Source organism: Bubalus kerabau, chromosome 20 (genome assembly GCF_029407905.1).
Source record: "Bubalus kerabau isolate K-KA32 ecotype Philippines breed swamp buffalo chromosome 20, PCC_UOA_SB_1v2, whole genome shotgun sequence".
Lineage (NCBI taxonomy): Eukaryota > Metazoa > Chordata > Mammalia > Artiodactyla > Bovidae > Bubalus > Bubalus kerabau.
Genome location: NC_073643.1, coordinates 55,961,540 through 55,977,883, shown reverse-complemented (window position 1 = coordinate 55,977,883; position 16,344 = coordinate 55,961,540). Strand labels below are relative to the sequence as shown.

Sequence of the window (16,344 nt, the reverse complement as noted above, 5' to 3'; positions counted from 1 at the left end):
CTCGGCAGGACCGTGAAATAGAGGGGCTGTGACTCGTACTCGCGGTTCCACATGTGTCACCTTCAGACAACGTGAGACCAAAGGCTGGACAGAGGTGCTGTGTTTGCTCTGCCCCTCACTGGTGAGTGGGAGCCTGAGATCCAGGCAAGGACCCCAGCAAGGGTACACCTGCAGAGCCAGACACTAAGAGCTGAACTGAAGAGCATGTTCCAACCCACACTTTAGAGCTTCAAGTAGTCCAGTCAAAACCCAGGAAGACATGCTGCTCTAAAAACTCTACTTCACCCCCAGCCCCTCCAAAAGCGGCAGAAGCAGCTTTCTGATACCAAGCAGGGCCCTGTGGGGCTCCTGGGCACAAGGCCTGTGTCCCCCCATTTCTCTGATTACAGGAAACAACCTTCACTCAGCCTCCAGGACCTTCCTGAGTTCCAAGGGGCAGGTGCATGCAGTTGTTAATCAGGGAAGGGAGAGGATGTGAGACCAGAGAGGAGCAAACAGCCAAGGGCAGCCTTGGAGCAGAGTCCTGCGTCCCCATCACAGGATACATAAACGGTGACTTTGAGCTAGTCTGCAGGTACTGAACCCTCCAGGTGGGAGAAGGTAATGGTAGGCTGCCCACAAGCATGCAGACCCCAGACCAGTTGGACCTGAAAGGTGATGTTGACCGCTACTGGACCTCACCACCAGCCCATCAGAAGAAATGCCCACGAGCTGACCAGGCCCTCTTTGAACAATTCCTATGATAAAATTCTCACTATCTTTCCTAAGCTGGGACACACGGTTTTGAGGGCACAAGCCTGCTGTGTCCCCTTTTGCCTGGCGAAGCAATAAAGTCACTCATTTCTACTTCACCCAAATCTCGGTCCCCGGGATTCGATTCAGCAGCAGTGTACAGAGAAGCTGAGCTTTCGGTATCCTTTCCTTATGTTAGCCAACTGAAAATTTGAGAAATGTGGGGGGAAACCCACCATGAAAAGCAAACTGTACACATTCCCTTCACCCTGCTGCTAGTAACAACGGACAACAGGAAACACAGCGCTCTTTTCCTTTTCCAGTTAGGGAAATGTCCATCCTTGGGGCTGAGGCTCTTTGTCAAAGACCCACTCCCGACCTGAGTCCTCGTGTAAGCAGAAACGGGCAGGACTGGCGGCTCAGCCTTGGGGGCAGGCCCACAGGGAGGCTAGTGGGTCCCCGAAGCCCCTGCACCACTCCGGCCAGCCTGCTCAGACCTCACTCAGAAGGGGCCACTTCCTGCAGTCTCCCTCACGGCCCTCTGCACCCCATGCCCTGGCCCCTGTTTGCTTGCTCAAGCCTCCTCTCTTCATTTCAACTCAAAATGCATGGTGCAACCACTAAGCGCTAGGGGCTGTGTTGGGGGCGCACACTCAGCAGTGATGAGGACAATTGTGTGTAGTGAGCTGCTCTGGTCGGGCCCTGCCCTGCCCTCCCACAGCCCCCAATCTGGTAAGACAGTCCCATCTGCTTTTTTCTACTAAACTGCAAGTCCCAGTCTGTTTAGCTTTGTATCTTGGTATATGGCTTGAGTGAGTGCTCGAATCAATGGCTCCTTCACAAACCAGACAGACACACCCCATGATAATCCTAACACATAGGTGTCTAATGAACAGCACAACAGAGAGGCAAACAGTAGCCCAAAAAAACCCAATGCACCCCACACACACACACAACCCAGAACTGAGATAAACAGACTTCTCCGAAGCAAGGACTTCAGAGGCGAGGGATGAGAGCAGGGCGCTCAAAGTCAAGGGGGCGGGGACCTGGCAGGAAGAGACGCAGTGCTGGGGGGCCGGGCAGTGCTGGGGGGCCGGGCGCAGTGCTGGGGGACGGCTGGGTGTCCAGGCCTGGATGCGTGAGCATGCGCATATGCGGGCTTTGTTGGGAACAAGGTAGCTTTAAAAGTAGGGAGTAGGTTGTGTTTTAGAAGGCCTGGATTTCATGAGTTGGGAGTTCACCCTGGAGGTTCTGGTGAACCACTAAAGCTTCTGAAGAAAGTTGTGAGGGGAACATGTCCACACTCGAGCAAGGCAATGGCAGCAGTGACAGGCAAGACGAACGAGAGGGCTCTGAGACCAGAGGCCATCGAGCCCAGGGAGGCACTAAGGCAACAGGCCTCAGCTCTGGTTTGGAGGAACTAGGTCTTCTCTTCTTGTAAGGGGATACCAGTTTTCCAAAGAAAGACTGAGAGCAGTGATCATTTGCAGTTTTAATTACAGGCAGAGCTAGGATACTGTGGGCTTGGTTCGAGACCACTTCAACAAAGTGAATATTACACCAAAGTGAGCCTATGATTTTTTTGTGTTCCTATTGCATATAAAAGTTATTTTTATACTATCTTGTAGTCTTAAGTGTGCAATAGTATGTCTAAAAAACAATGTGCATATCTTATTTAAAAATATATTACTGCTAGAAAAAAAAAAATGCTATCAACTGAGCCTTTCAGGGAAAGACTAGAGATCTCTTCAAGAAAATTAGAGATACCAAGGGAACATTTCATGCAAAGATGGGCACAGTAAAGGACAGAAGTGATATGGACCTAACAGAAGCAGAAGATATTAAGAAGAGATGGCAAGAATACACAGAAAAACTATTCAAAAAAGATCTGTATGACCCAGATAACCACGATGGTGTGATCACTCACCTAGAGCCAGACATCCTGGAATGGGAAGTCAAGTGGGCCTTAGAAAGCATCATTACGAACAAAGCTAGTGGAGGTGATGGAATTCCAGTTGAGCTATTTCAAATCCTGAAAGATGATGCTGTGAAAGTGCTGCACTCAATATGCCAGCAAATTTGGAAAACTCAGCAGTGGCCACAGGACTGGAAAAGGTCAGTTTTCATTCCAATCCCAAAGAAAGGCAATGCAAAAGAATGCTCAAACTACCGCACAATTGCACTCATCTCACACATTAGCAACATAATGCTCAAAATTCGCCAAGCCAGGCTTCAACAGTACATGAACTAAGAACTTTCCAGATGTTCAAGCTGGATTTAGAAAGGGCAGAGGAAGCAGAGATCAAATTGCCAACATCCGCTGGATCATCGAAAAAGCAAGAGAATTCCAGAAAAACATCTATTTCTGCTTTATTGATTACGCCAAAGCGTTTGTATAGATCACAACAAACTGTGGAAAATTCTTCAAGAGATGGGAATACCAGACCACCTGACCTGTCTCCTGAGACATCTGAATGCAGGTCAAGAAGCAACAGTTAGAACCAGACATGGAACAACAGACTGGTTCCAAATTGGGAAAGGAGTACATCAAGGCTGTATATTGTCACCCTGCTTATTTAACTTATATTCAGAGCACATCATGTGAAATGCCGAGCTGGATGAAGCACAAGCTGGAATCATGATTGCCGGGAGAAATATCAATAATCTCCAATACACAGATGACACCACTTTTATGGCAGAAAGCGAAGAAGAACTAAAGAGCCTCTTGATGAAAGTGAAAAAGGAGAGTGAAAAAGTTGGCTTAAAACTCAACGTTCAAAACACAAAGATCCTGGCATTCCATCCCATCACTTCATGGCAAATAGATGGGGAAACAATGGAAACAGTGACAGACTTTATTTTCTTGGGCTCCAAAATCATTGCAGATGGTGACTGCAGCCATGAAATTAAAAGACGCTTGCTCCTTGGAAGAAAAGCTATAACAAACCTAGACAACATATTAAAAAGCAGAGACATTACTTTGCCAACAAAGGTCTGTCTAGTCAAAGCTTTGGTTTTTCCAATAGTCGTGTATGGATGTGAGAGTTGAACTATAAAGAAAGCTAAGCACCGAAGAACTGATGCTTCTGAACTGTGGTGTTGGAGAAGATTCTTGAGAGTCCCTTGGACTGCAAGGAGATCAAACAAGTCAATCCTAAAGGAAATCAGTCCTGAATATTCATTGGAAGGACTGATGCTAAAGCTGAAACTCCAATAGTTTGGCCACCTGATGTGAAGAACTGACTCCTTGGGAAAAACCCTAATGCTGAGAAAGACTGAAGGCAGGAGGAGAAGGGGACGACAGAGCATGACATGGTTGGATGGCATCACCGACTCAATGGACACGAGTTTGAGCAAGCTCCAGGAGCTGGTGGTGGAGAGGCCAGCCTGGCGTGCTGCGTCCATGGGGGCTGCAAAGAGTCGGACACAAGCGAGCGGCTGAACTGACTGAGCCTTCAGAGTGCCACAGTCGTAACGCCAAAGATCACTGATTGCAGGTCACCACAGAAAACACAATAATAATGAAAAAGCTTGAAATATTGCAAGAATTACCACAATATGATACAGAGAGGAAATGCTGCTGGAAAATGGTACCAACAGACTTTGCTCAACGCAGGGTCACCACAAACCTTTTAATCTGTCAAAAATGCAAATCTGGGAAGCTTAATAAAATTGTATATTTTTGGTCAAGGGTTTTGTAGCATTAAAAATAGATGGCTTAACCACTGATGGTCCAGTGGTTAAGAGTCACCTCTCAATGCAGGGGACGTGGGTGCGATCCCCGATTGGGGAACTGGGATCCCACGTGCCGAGGGCAGCTAAGCCAGAGCAGCACAGCCACTGAGCCCGTGCGCCACAACCAGAGCGTCTGTTGTGCACCGAAAGACCCCACGTGGTGCAACGGCGATCACGGGCCACAGCTAAGACCTGATGCAGCCAAGCAAAGAAATAACCAAGTTTTAAAAAGAATACAAAGGTATGAACCACGGTAATTAAAATAAAGAAAGATGGCTTTCTCACATGTTAGTAATTCAAGCCCAAAGTAACTATTCTCCCCTCCCGACAGAGGAGCGCACCCAAGGGCCAGAAAGGTAAAAGGAGTAAGCCTTGGGGCCACGGAAGTAAAGCAGAGAGAGTCGCAGGCCCACAGGTGGAGCTCCCCAGAGATAGTGAAACCGATGATAAGGCAGATGGTGTCCAGAATGACAATCTGAGCTCTGCGGTGGGGGGTAGTGTGTGGGAAGTCTCAGGAAATCATCTCATCTTCCTTCTTGGAGATTCAGAAGCAAAAATCAAGAAATGACTGACATGAGTGCTAACGTCCAAAAAACGCCACTGTTTCTGGTCCAGAGAATGGCCCCCAGATCCAGCTGTAACACATGTGCTTCCTTATGCTTGACCACAACTGTGCCCTTCCACAAATTCAGATAAGCAGACAAAAATGTACTTAGTGAAATGCCACCGAGGGTCCCGAGAGCCCTTGCAGTATAGCACTCAGGACTCAGGTCCATGCTGCCTATCCATGGCTGGGCAGCTCAAAGGGTTTCAAAGTGGTGACTCATAGGCCAAGCTCACGGCCCCGTTCCACTGTGGCCCACAGCTGGTTGTTGGCCAGGCGAGACTCCTGGCCCGGCCCAGTGCTGACACTTAGTGATGGGCAGAGTCCAGCTATATGCCTGTAGTTAATCACTTTATTTACTTTTTAAAAAATATTTATTTGGCTGCACCAGGTCTCAGTTGTGGCATGCGGGATCTAGTTCCCTGACAAGGGATTGAACCCAGGCCCCCTGGGTTTTAGCCAGTGGACCACCAGGGAAGTTCCATTAATCATTATTTGTTGAGTGAGGGGCAAATCCTTATAAATCTATCACCTGGCCTAAGAAAACTGACCAAAAGTCCATGCTTTGTGAACAAGGGTCAAAGGCATGACCATTACATAAAAATTCAGTATCAGATTATTAGAGCCCCCAAATATCTACTGTTCTTGATCTAATGAATATCCAAAGAACTCCAGACCCTCTCAGATTGCCAGCTGTTTTCCTGAGACAAGATACTACACTAAAGTCATGGGTTTCCCTGGTGGCTCAGCTGGTAGAGAACCCGCCTGCCAATACAGGAGACACAAGAGATGTGGAATTGATGCCTGGGTCAGGAAGATCCCCTGGAGAAGGAAATGGCAACCCACTCCAGTATTCTTGCCTGGGAAATCTCACAGACAGAGGAGCCTGGCGGGCTACAGTCCATGGGGTTGAAAAGAGTCAGATATGACTGAGTGCTCATGCATGAATACATACACACATATACATACACATGTATACATGCACGCACGCATGCACACACACACACACACACACACACACACACACACACACGGCTTAGCTAGATATAAACCGAAGTCCTATAGGCAACTCAAAGAACTTTGTGAGGATTCCCTTCCAAAAACACCACACCCACTCACGGTCTCGTGTATACACATGCATCCAAGCACAGCATACAAGCAGATCTTGGAACTGTATAGATTCAGAACCTCTCATGTTTTAGAAGAATGAACTTCAAGTAGGAAAGTATTCACAAGCCAGCCCTGCAACTGCAAAGATGAATAAAAGGTCCATTCCCTGGAAGCTTTGGAAAAGAATCTGATTAAGTAAAAAATGGATTTATCTATTTCTTTACTTAAAATTTCGGTTAATTTGCATACTGATCCAAAAGGATTGTAAATTTTATACCCATGTTTAGATGATTCTCAGAAAAGAATGAGCCATGAAGCACTATGTTTGAAATGCTTCATAAAAAACCAGAACGAGTCACTCAAGTTTTTCCCAAAGGTAAGCATGTGGTCCAAAGGCAAGGTGCCTTATCTTCCCCTTTGCACTGTACCCTGCCAGGCCGGGAAGGCATCCAGACAGGCAGAGCTGCTGGCCTGTTCTGGGTCTTGACCAAGGGGTCTACACGGTGTCTCTCTATATACGAGGGTCTGGCTTCCCCTGCCTGCCTCCTGTCTCTGTCATACTTAACTTCAACAAAAACAGAAGAAAAGAAAGGAAAGGAGGGAGAGAGGGAGGGGAGGAAGGAGCGGGGAGGGAGAGAGAGGAAGAAAGAAAGAAAAGAAACACATCATACCCCAAAAGCAATCCTATACACATTAAAATTCACTAAGGGAACCAGGAAGTGGTCGGTAAGCTAAAGTGGCCTTCTTGTCTCATAATCAGACACCTTCTTATAAAACCCACTCATGTACAAACTCAGACTCCCAACAATGAGTCTCCATTTCAGAAAAAAGTTTTGGATTTGAAAACTCATGGAGGCTAACAGTTCCTCCGCTTACTACAACTGAGTACTACTGTACTAAAGCTGGCTGGTGTACTGCCTCTGGGCTTTCTGGATCTATTAAAAAAAAAAAAACACACACACACACACACCCACACCCACATACAGGATGACATAATCTATGTCACGGGCTTCCCTGGTGGCTCAGATGGTAAAGAATCTGCCTGCAATGAGGGAGACCTGAATTCGATCCCTGGGTTGGGAAGATCCCCTGGGGAAGGAAATGGCAACCCACTCCAGTATTCTGGCCTGGAGAATCCCATGGACAGAGGAGCCTGGCAGGTACAGTCCATGGAGTCGCAAAGAGTCAGACACGACTGAAAAACTAACACACGCACACACACACTCAATCCATGTCAGAATCACAGGGAATCAGTAGAAACTACCATTCATTTGGGTTATGGGCATGTTTTATCATATGTTGCCACGATGAGAAAAATATTAAAACAAGACCACATATGAGATCAACTGGTAAAAACAGTTGCTATCTGAGTCAGAATTTTGGAGTGAGGAAGAACCATAAAGACCATTTAATAGATTTTAGCCAAGCTCTTCTGCTTTCAGATGAAGAACGGTGGTGGGCACTAACAGGAACCGCGCGCCCGTTAAGACCAAGGATGCACACAAACCAGCAGCTCTCAGCTCTCAGGCCAGCCTAGCACAATAGCTTTTATCAGTCGTCGTAGAGATGGAAAGAACGAGGTGTAGAGGCTTTTAATAATATTCCCCAGGTCAGAGAAAACCAGGATCCAAAACCAGCTCCGCCTGCCTCCACAGACCACATTTTGAAAATGGTACGTGGCTGCTCTTCCTTTCTCTCTCTCTCTCTCTTTTTTTTTTTTGCAAGAGGGGGCCAGGAGAATGACCAAGCAGAATACACGAGTTCTGCTTCCTACTTCCTCGCACACATTTCATGGTGCTAAGGAGAGGTCACGGCATTAAATGAAACTTAGCTTTAATGTTATCTTTCAAGCGACTGGGGACAACCAGTTCTCTAAACTTTGTGGCTCTCTTTTAAGAACCTGAGAAATGGACACTAAGCAGACTTTCCTTCCACTCCTAGGAGCTTATAATACTGTTAAAAAAAAAAAAAGGAGCCTTCTTTCTTCTGTGAGCCATTTCACTGCCAATGGGCTGTCTCTTTAATGGGGCAAAGCACCTGGCCCTCAAATCCACAGCCTTTCGGGAAGAGACTGCTGGGACTAGCTGACCCCTTCCAGACTCTAGCCCAGGCTCCTCTACAGATGGATAAAGAAACGAAGCTCAAGGAGTCAGTTGGTTTCCAAAGAACAGTTAGAGAGGTGGCTAACTTCCTTTCTAGGTCTAATGGATGATATCGAATAATTGGGCTTCCCCGGTGGCTCAAAGGTAAAGAATCTATCTGCCAATGCGGGTTCTATCCCTGGGTTGGAAAGATCTTCTGGAGAAGGAAACGGCAACCCACTCTGGTATTCTTGCCTGGGAAATCCCATGGACAGAGGAGCCTGGCGGGCTACAGTCCCCAGGGTCGCAAAGAGTCAGACACGACTGAGCGACTAAACATCATCTACTAGTTGCTTATGCGGCCATCACCCTACATTAACCCCTCCTTCCAGGAAGTCTGCAACCCAGTAGGGAAAACCTTTAAAAAAGCAAAAGCATCTTACTGATTTAGCTAGCCAATTAATATCTGTCAGCCCGTTTGACACTCTCTAAGTATGTGGAACCCTCTGAAATCAGGTGAATGGTTCTCACTTGACACTGACCTGCCCTTGGCCTCTGTCAGGGTAGGTTCCGAGATGGGCATCTGGCTTGGCTGCTGCTCCAGCACAGACCACATGGAAAGTGGAGCAGGGCCCTGACTCTCACTGAAGGTCTCACCTACTGGGCTCTATGCTGGACACTTAGCCTGCTCGAGCCTCCCGTCCTACCTTGTAGGATAAGCACGCACTTTCCCACCCTCTTTTAGGGAAGATTAGCCTATGTTCACACTGCTGGGAAATTCCACGGACAGAGGAGCCTGGTGGGCTACAGGCCACGGGGTCGCAAAGAGTCGGACACGACTGAGCAACTTCACTTCACTTCAGCCTATGTTCACACTGCTGGGAAATCCCATGGACAGAGGAGCCTGGCGGGCTACAGGCCATGGGGTCGCAAAGAGTCGGACGTGACTGAGCGACTTCACTTCACTTCACTTCAGCCTATGTTCACACTGCTGGGAAATCCCATGGACGGAGGAGCCAGGCGGGCTACTGGCCATGGGGTCGCAAAGAGCTAGACATGAACCGAGCGATGAAACAAGAAAAACACTGCTAGGAAGCAGTGGAGACAGGATACACCCCCAGGCCTGTTCTCATTCCAGAGCCTACCTTTAACTGCTCTCTGTGATCGTTAACATTGCCCATTACCTAGAACCAGAAGGGGGAGGGGTGCTGGTGTTTTTGCCAGTGACCCTGGCTTACTTACAGTTTCAATCTCTTGCCCACACATGGTCACGGCCGAGATGGCACTATCGCGTGGGCCACGTGCAGCGCTGTTCACAGACCACAGAGCTGAACGTGAGCATTTTGGGCCCTAAGGTGGGGCCTTGGCTGAACACCAACCAACGTTCAGAAGACTGGTCCTGCCTTAACTGAGGGAGCAGGAGGACTATGGAGCTTCAGCCAGAAGAGTCACCCTAAGATCGAGGCCCTAAAGTCTGCTTCTGCTGGGGGACACTTCCAAGAGGGCCAGGTTCCAGCACGCTGCTTGTTTGGAGGGAAAGCCCACCCATGCTAGGCTGAGAGCACCCAGCAAAGGGTCCCACCTGAGGGTGCTGAAAATGGCACCTGGCCCCACATTGTGCCATGTGCAGACATGCAGCCTCTGTGACATCACCCAGGCAAAAACCTGGCTTTTGTAGGGACTAAAAGCAAAAGTGCTTGGAGGGATCTGAAAGACGAATTAAGGGAGGAGAAGAGAAAACCAGTTATGACCTTTGTGCCAGGCTTCAAGGAGGGTCCCTGCTGATTCCACTTACCCCAAGTCCTGTAAGTCCTGCAAGAGCAGGGCCTTGGAGGAGTCTGGCCCGAGGAAGCAAGGCTTCACATGTCCACCTCCCCTGTCTGCCAGGACGAATTGTTGGAGGGCTTTGGAGACAGATGAAAGCGGAATGAAGACTCGGTTTGGAGTCAAGCAGCCAGAATTCTACTCTGCACCTTGCTGCTCACTAACTCACAATTTGGGGTAAGAGAGTTACCCTCCATGGGCTCCGTTTCCTCATCCATAAAGTAAGAGAGAAGACTAAGCTGACTGCTAAGGTCTGCTGCAGGGCTCAGATTCTGATTTCTCTGTTCTCAGGAACAAATTCAACATCTCTGTTAATTTCTTGGATTTTTTTTAAATTATCAAAAGTATCCTTTAACGTCCTACCCCTATTCTTTGTTAATATTCAGAAAGAAACCCACCGACAACCGTTAGCAATTTTCCTGAGCATGTTCAATTTTTTCAATGAAATATGGCATGTAATTACCGCTTCCTTTGTTCTCTCATTTAATGTTTTGTGGAGTGGGAAAAGCACTATTAAAATACATCAAACATTAGAAAGTGGTTAAAGGAAAGTCTTAAAATATAAAATTAAACATGACCACTTTTCAATGTTTAAATGTCTGTAAATCCAAGATCTACTGGGGCTTCTATAACCTGCTAAGAGAGGTCATTTTCGTGTAAAATGAGGTTTAGAGAGCTTGACCTGCTCAAAGTCACAAAGCAAGTTAGTGGCAAGGTCTGGCTCACTGGAAGAGATGCCCAATAGTCTTTCCAGCATAGACCCTTATCTTCCTAGCCAACCCGTCTTTTGAGATGCTCTGCTACTCCTTCTTGACTTAGAAATGCACACTCTGTACAAAGCAAAGTCCAAACTTACTGCAAGGGAACTGCAGCCACAACTCTACTTGTCCCCCTAGGGCCACTGTCCAAAGGTGAAAAAGCAATCCTACCCAAGGGCGTTTCAACCACTGAACCTGAACCGGAGGTATTCGTGTCTCAAATTGACCAGAAAATTTGAAGAGTTCAATCAACAAGTCTCTACATAGCTGAATGGTTACACTTTGGAGTGTGTCTATGAGTGCTCAGTCGTGTCCGACTCTTTGTGACCCCATGGACTGTAGCCCACCAGGCTCCTCTGTCCCTGGGAGTCTCCAGGCAAGAAAATAGAGCGGGTAGCCATTCCCTTCTCCAGGGGATCTTCCTGACCCAAGGATCGGACTCGTGTCTCTTGCATTACAAGCAGAATCTTTACTACTGAGCCACCAGGGAAGCCCATTTAATTCGGAGGAAACTATGAATTGCCTAGATGAATGACTGGATTAGGTGGGACATGCAAGGTGGTCTTCTTACCTTTACAGTTGAGAGCCAGTAATAACCTGGTCATTTGTCTCTGGAAATGATTTAAAAATGAAAAACAAAACAAACAAACAAAACTGGAAGAAACCCGAGATGGAGTGGTATTAGCCTCCTTGGTTCCCCCAACAGGTCAATGGCCAGACTTTACACCTTCATCAGGGGGTGTGTTTGTGCGTTAGTGGCTCAGTCATGTCCGACTCTTTGTGACCCCATGGACTGTAGCCCACCGGGATGTACGTGTGTTTAAATGTTTCTAGATAGGCTCGTCAGGACACATGAGCGCCCCTTTCTCATACTACATGCCCTCATGAAAGACATGGGAAGCACCCTGCCATTCTCTTAACATGAAACACACAGGAAGACCCTTCCTCTACAGTAGAATAAGCTTTACCCGTGTATTCCCATCAATTTTCCTATCACTGAAATTACAAGGCATGGTTTCTACAATAGCGAGACAGACAGATCTGCTGGCCTGTGACAGGTTATTTATACTGAGTGTTCTTTAAGACAAGGCAGAGGCAGGACAAGTGCAAAGTGTTTAAAGGAAACAGAGCTACAGAGAAAACAATAGCTCTTTTTTTTTTTTTGGTAAAGATTGGTTTGATGTGGACCATTTTTTTAAAGTCTTTGTTGAATTTGTCACAGTACCGTTTCTTTTTTTTATGTTTTGTTTTTTTTGGCCACAATGCCTGAGGGATCCTAGCTCCCTGACCAGGGATATGAACTTCCATCCCCTGCCTCAGAAGGCGAAGTCTTAACCACTGGTCTGCCAGGGCAGTCCCCAGCAATAGCTCACTTTTGCTTTTTTGGTGCTCTGCTTTGCTAAGTGGAGGAATGCAAAGGAAAAGGCCCAAAACTTGGCTTCCTCTGCTTAAGACCAGGAATACAGTGTTCCCTTGCTGAGATCTTAAGAGCTCTCTTTTAAGAGCTCTCTGCAATTTCAGCACCATGGACTCAGCACTGCCCCAAGCTCTCCCCTAAACCGACTTTTATTGCTGTAATTAACAAGGGTAGCTGGGACAGATTTCCTCTACAGCTGTAAAGTTATTGTTGCTGCCAGTGGCTAACAGCAGCTCTTTACCTGTTGCCCTTGATGCCTGGCCTGCCCAATTAGCACCTCATTCTAGCCAGGCCTCTCATCTAATTGCCATGTGTCTCAAGTGAGCACTTTATTTTATTGTCTTGTTCATGCACTAGTTCAAGAGCCTGGGCTCCCCGGTCAGAATACAATCTTCAGCTTCTCTTAGGCAGGTGTGTGTTTGCAGTTTCCTTATCACTTCAGGCCGACGGGAACACTAGGGACACACAGCCATGCAAACAAATACTTCCTGATTGTTTGAAGAGCTTCTTAGATATTTATTCTGGGAATAAGCACGGGGCTGGAATCTGGGTCTCCACGCCTATCTCAGCCCTCTCTACCAGATCCACTGGCCTTCTCTGCTGTTGAGGGCTCTCGCCTACATTGAGTTAAGCTCTACTTGGTCTGTATGTAACCCTTCCCCTTACCTAAAAGAGCTGGCTGAAACAGACACAGGGGCTTCCTACAAGCACCACCCTCAACATTCCCCTAGAGAAAGGAACACACTCCTTGCTTTTGGAATTAAAACTAACTATAGCTTATATGGCATTACCACTCCCATAACAAATATATTGCTTAGCTGCTCAGTTGTGTCTGACTCTCTTTCGACTCCATGGACTGCAGCCCACCAGGCTCCTCTGTCCATAGGGTTTCCCAGGAAAGAAAACTGGAGTGGGTTGCCATTTCCTTCTCCAAGGGCTCTTCACCACACAGGGATCAAACCCATATCTCCTGCATTGCAGGTGGATTCTCTACCACTAAGCCACCCGGGAAACCGACAAGAAACACAAAGTGAAGCGTGAAAGTGAAAGTTGCTCAGTTGTGTCCAACTCTTGCGACCCCATGGACTACACAGTCTGTGGAATTCTCCAGGCCAGAATACAGGAGTGGGTAGCCTTTCCCTTCTCCAGGGGATCTCCCCAACCCAGGGATCGAACCCAGATCCCCCGCATTGCAGGCGGATTCTTTACCAGCTGAGCCACAAGGGAAGCCTATAAGAAACACAGTTCAGTTCAGTTCAGTCGCTCAGTCGTGTCCGACTCTTTGCGACCCCATGAATCACAGCACGCCAGGCCTCCCTGTCCATCACCAACACCGGGAGTTCACTCAGGTTCCTTCAAGTTCACTTGAGGCTTCCTTCAAATACTCTGGTGAATGAAATGAAAGGGGACACCTGCATAAGGGGATGGTTAGGCATGCAGGTATGGGAGCGAGGTTGTCTGCTCTCAAATCCTGACTCTACTGCTTCCCAGTTATGTGACCTGGGACCTTGGTCAAGACAATCTCTCTGTACCTCAGTTTCCCAATCTGTAAAATAGGATAATAGCACCTGCCTCACAGGGCTATTGTTAATATGAATGAATCAGTTAGTCTTTGTGAAGTGTTTCAGAACAGAGTTGGGCACATAGTAAGCACTATTATGCTTCAGTTATTATTAGATATAATTAATAAGAATATAGAGATTTAGGACAGACAGACCTACAAATCAGTATGCACGCAAAAGAATCTGACAGTGATGGGAAAACAAGCTGGTTAATAGAATAATATGCCATCCTTGGTGTTTTGATTTTCTGGCAAACGTACAGTCTTTGAATTGCTTCAGTAAACCAAAAAGAACTCTGAATTTATGGGGTTTTGAAATATCTAATGTATGATCACAACCAATGTGATAAAAAATGTTCTGGCTGCATTAAAGTACTACAGTTAGTGAAGGTGTCATTGTTTTAGCAGGGAATTTAAAACGAACATTCGATTGTTTGTATCTCTTGTATTGATTTAGGCTAACATGTCAGACATTGTTTGTAATGTTATTTAGCAAATACTGCCAATCCTTCTCCAGCAGAGAATCTTTAGTCATTTATCTGGGAAACACTTCAAATGTATGTTCTATAGTTTTAAAGACACACTGAAAGATTTTTACATAAAGATGATCCCATGGTATCCAAACTCAGAATTTTCTTTCCCTGTCTTTTCTGATCTATTTGCTGCCACTTTTTAAACCCTCGATCCTCTTAGATATCCTACCTATTAAAATTTCACATCCGGGGTCTCTTCTTTCTGAGAGATCTCGAGTGTAAGACACCATTTCTAACATCAGAAGTCCCCTGTTATCTCATCACCCAGGTGCTCATTAGAATCCAGATGTTCAATCACACAAAGGCCTCAAGGTGCAACTGTCCCAACAGGTGGGGCACCTGTACTCTCATGAAGGAGGAAACCCTTCTGGGTTTACCTCTCCGAGTTTCCTGGAGGGCAAAATTCAACACTGCAAGACATCCTCCCTATAGGTACACCAGCAGAGAGTTACGGAGAGACACCCGAAACAACTAAAGGTCCAGTCTACTAAGCAGAGATCATTTATTTGGTGGCTCCACAGTTTAGTGCTTCAAATGTGGGCAGGTACTTCCTCTCCATACCCTCTTCAGAGGGTATACTACCTCCCTATCCCACTATGTTCCCTGGTGCCACTGTTACAGCTCTTCACCACCACGTTTATGCTGGGTCTGGAGCCTTCCCTCTGCCTGGGAGCTTCTCTGGGCAGAAGCTAGCACAAAGCCCATTAACAGTAGGCTCCCAAGAGTTATATGTGAAACTGTATTGAGGCTACTATCTGAGACACCAACCATTCTTTGGACGATCAAGCAGTCAAGGGTTAGTTTCACCATTCTTTGGAGGATCAAGCAGTCAAGGGTTAGTTTCACTTCTGACAACAGGGAGGTTCCTCAAAAGTGGGGCACTTGGAAAAGTCATCAGATGCCCTCGTTGCTACTATCATTTTGGGTTAATTTTCCTCCATTTATCTACGTGGCTCCTTTAAAATCTGTTTCCTGCCTTATCAACCCCGCCTTAATGGGCTCCTTCAGTGACCCCACATTCACCTTGCAGGTATCCTTTCTGGATTATTCAAGGCCCATATTCCTACTTGGTCACGACCGGGGCCGGCATTTTTTTTTTTTTTTTTTTTTGTCCACGGTTTCCAGGGATCACCCGGTCAAGCCAGGGCTTCCAGTCCCTGCTGGAAAGCGCTGGGGACGTCGGGGCACTGCGCCCCCGCAACCCTCCCGCCAGCGCTGATCAAGACTCTCCCCTCTACTCTCTTTGGGACAAAGCTCCGGCAACCATCCGGGGCATAGGGATCCTGCAAGGCTCCGGGGGGTCAGCGTTCGGTCAGCCAGCCCCAGAGACAGCGGGGGTGGGGGTGGGGGAATCCCTGGGGTGCAGTTGAAGACATCTCGGGACTAGACTGGCATTCACTCCCGGCCCAGATCCTTATCACCGAGAACGACCTAAAGAGGGCTTGATCGCTTCTTTCCTCCCCACCATCCCATGGGCCAGAGAAATACAAGACATGAAGGCAGGAAGGACAGCCAAGAGACAGCCTCTCTCAGGCCAATCGCGACGTCCGCCACCTCTCACTTGGGGTTGGTCTCTTTCTTCAACACACACGCACGCACACGACCGGCCACTTCAACTCCAGCTCTGAGCAAACTGCGCCGCACGCCTCTTCCACCGCTAGTCCTTCGAGCTCCGGCCCCGGCCCGCGCCTGTCGTCTAGCCCCAGCTTTCTCACCCGATCCCAGTTTCCTCACCCGACTGACCGTGAAGCCGGAGGCAGTTCCCCAGTCCCAGGCCCCCCCGGTGGGGCTCCGGCTGCCGCTGCCGTCGTCGCTCCCCTTTCAGCGCTCGACCCGGGACCCGGCCCTGGGCTGCAGCGATGGCTCCCCGGCACGAGGCGCCGCGGCTCCCTGGACTCGGCCAGACACAGGGCGGCGCGCAGGAGAAGCCCATCGAGCTCCCCGGCGGTGGCGGCGGCGGCGGCGGCAGCTGCAGGAGCGGCCGCCGCG

General features: G+C 47.9%; 1 protein-coding gene across 11 annotated transcripts in view; it reads right to left on the bottom strand.

Annotated features, from left to right (window-relative positions):
* Nucleotides 1–16,336, bottom strand: part of ZDHHC3 (zinc finger DHHC-type palmitoyltransferase 3) — a 61,584-nt gene extending 45,248 nt beyond the window's left edge. For 10 of the 11 annotated variants that reach the window (XM_055557052.1, XM_055557054.1, XM_055557061.1 and 7 more), the window contains exon 1: nucleotides 16,090–16,336. The gene's annotated coding sequence lies outside the window, so the exon portion shown is untranslated. The remainder of the gene's footprint in view (nucleotides 1–16,089) is intronic. The other variant, XM_055557053.1, reaches the window with a different exon arrangement.
* Nucleotides 16,337–16,344: the final 8 nt, after the last annotated feature.